This window comes from Ricinus communis, chromosome 9 (genome assembly GCF_019578655.1).
Source record: "Ricinus communis isolate WT05 ecotype wild-type chromosome 9, ASM1957865v1, whole genome shotgun sequence".
Taxonomy (NCBI): domain Eukaryota; kingdom Viridiplantae; phylum Streptophyta; class Magnoliopsida; order Malpighiales; family Euphorbiaceae; genus Ricinus; species Ricinus communis.
In genome coordinates this window covers 11578103-11580947 of record NC_063264.1, presented here as the reverse complement: position 1 = coordinate 11580947, position 2845 = coordinate 11578103, and the positions used below count along the sequence as shown (strand labels likewise).

General features: G+C 38.6%; 1 non-coding gene across 1 annotated transcript; it reads left to right on the top strand.

The window, feature by feature from the left end:
- Positions 1-413: 413 nt before the first annotated feature.
- Positions 414-520, top strand: LOC112534994. The gene has a single exon (XR_003079201.2). It is a non-coding gene; the product is annotated as a small nucleolar RNA R71 (small nucleolar RNA).
- The last annotated feature ends 2325 nt before the right edge of the window (positions 521-2845 follow it).

The window sequence follows — 2845 nt, the reverse complement described above, 5'->3', positions numbered from 1 at the left end:
GTTTTGCTACCTAGGCTGACTTCCCATATAGTCCACCTATTCATGGTTAAATGAAGAAGAGGAAGCAAACATACCTCGATATCAGCGATTACATCATAATGCAGGCCTTTGTAGAAACTCATGACTTGCTTGAGCCGCTTGATGGCATTTGGAGTTGATAAAGTTTCTTGGATAATAACTCCACTTGAGTACGCCAAGGCATGGTAGGCATCTAACCGGTGTACACTCCTCGACGTCTGTCCCGCCTCCTAGTAGTGTGCCACTAGTAATTGTTTGTGGCCATCTCCTCAATCAAGCTCTGGGCTTGCTCTGGTGTCTTGCTGCTCAAAGAACCATTTACGACTGCATCTACCATCTACTCAGTAGCCAAATTCAAACCATTATAAAACGTTTGCACCTATAACTAGATTGGTAGTCCATGATGTGGGCAACATCACAGTAGATCCTTGTACCTCTCCCAAGTGTCGTACATCAACTCATCGTCAAACTACACAAAAGAAGATATATCATTTCTAAGTTTAGCAGTTTTAGGAGGAAAGTACTTAAATAGAAATTTCTTTGCCAAAGAATCCCAAGTATTGATAGTGTTAGGAGGTAGTGACTATAGCCACCGCTTTGCTCTATCCCTCAAAGAAAATAGGAACAAGCGGAGATGAATTGCGTCGTCTGTTGTCCCATTAATCTTGAAGGTATTACAAATCTCCAAGAAATTTATTATATGTGTGATATGTATTATTTTGCACATGTTTCTATGCCCAATTACTTGCATTTTTATGCATATTTATCTTATTTTATGCCAGAATCACCTGTGTTTTGGTTCCTTTCACGTTTTAGATGATCATTGATGAACATTATCAGTCTTTGAGGGTGATACGTGTGAAAACGGACTAGAATTCATCAAAATTAGACAAAGGCTCACATTTCAAGGTTAAGCACGGCCAAGGTCAAGGCAGTGCTGATCAGCACGACCTAGACTCAAGCCGTGCTGAACCATTGGCCTTTGATCTTCAAATTTGGCCTTTTGGCATGGTATCAGAGGCCACCACGGCCTCCAAAGATGGCTCGCGGGTGGCTCAAAGACCTAAGGGAACCAAGGCAGAGCGAGGGTTGATTTTGGACTCGGAGGCTTAGCACGGGCTTGATCACGGCTGTGCTGAATTAATTATATAGGTTTTTTCGCTTTGTTTTGAGGAGTTCTACATTCTTGACCTGGGAACTCATATATGTATGCGAGCCATCTCTTTCAAGACTTTGATGCTTGACTTTGGTAGACCATTTCACGCATTGAAAGACGAATTTAAGTGGTTCAAGCATTATATTGAAGATTAAAAGTGGATTTTGAAGCATTCAAGAGGCAATTCGAGGTTCAGTATTCATACTTGGAGACTGAAGACTGTTCATCTGATTTGAAGAAGAAGGGTGTACATGTTTTCAATTTTCTCTTATGTATCTGTTCTTTATTTTGTTTTATGTATTAGCATGATTAGCTAGAGCTGTTGAACCCATTAAGGTTCCTTTGTTTGTTGGATTGTACTTCATGTTTATGAGATTTTGATTATCAATTCTTGTATTCTTCTTGCTTTCAGTATTAAAAAGATATTGCATTATTCATGAGATGTTGTGAATTATATTCTTTAGATTGCTTTCTGTAATTGAGAAATTCGTTAAGTGATTGGAATTTAAATAGCAGGAACTGGGTAATAATCACTTAGAGATAAGAATTAACAACTCTTAATAGAAGTTGACTAATCTTAAGGCTAACCTAAAATCAATCATTAAGAAGAGATTCCATTGTTTAAGTTCTTAGGCTTAGGAATTTGGTGTTCTCGAAAGGGAACTAGAATTCAATTTAGAATTCGCTGACAGGTAATCATAATTGGTAATCAACCTAATTTCTACCTTTGTCAAAATCCAACTAGCTTAGGTCCCTATTGGATTGCTTTCTTTCTTTGATTGTTTCATTAAACCTTTGTAGATTGCTTGGCATTTAGTTAATCATTTAGCTTGCACCTAGTCATAGATTAGTAACTTCTTTACTATTAGTTTAAGGTTAGATAACGTAAGACGCTGGAATAGTTCTAGGCTCACTCTTTTCCGAGAATACGGACCTTGATACTCACCATTAGTGCTAGTCTGCATCGATAGGTTCACTACCTTAGATTGTAGCTGCATCATTAGCTCATCAAGTTTTTTGTCGCAGTTGCCGGGGAACTCTTTGTGTGAACTAGAGTGAATTTGTGTTTGTGCTATTCTAGCCATATTTTTTTGTCTTTTGATTCTTTATTCTTTTATTCATTTATGTGTTCTTTAGTTGTTGCCTCTTAATTTCAGGTAGTTTATGACCAGGAGCTCTAATCCTACTCCTATAGACCCTCTTGCTGAACTAGAGCGATACCTCTGACTTTTAAGGAAGCATCTACAAAAAGAAGAGCAGGCGCATATAGAGATTGAAGCCCCTGTGAATATACTAGTAGAGATGGGAAAAAACAACAACAACTAGGTTGCGGATGAAAATAGGTCAATGTACGAGTGTCTTAGAGGCGACACAGACGAGTATATTACGACCACCTATGGCAGCCAATAACTTCGAGATAAAGCTGAACGTGATATAAATGGTCCAGAATAGTGTACAATTTGTGGGACTGCCGAGCGAGGACCCAAACACTTACATAGCCAATTTCTTGGAGATTTATGATGCCTTCAAGATAAATGGAACGACTGATGATGCCATTCGGGTGAGGGTATTTCCATTTTCTTTGAGGGACCAAGCAAAGAGATGGTTACGACATGGTGTTCTTTGGCTCAGAAGTTCTTATATAAGTAATTTCCTCCTGCTAAAACTGCT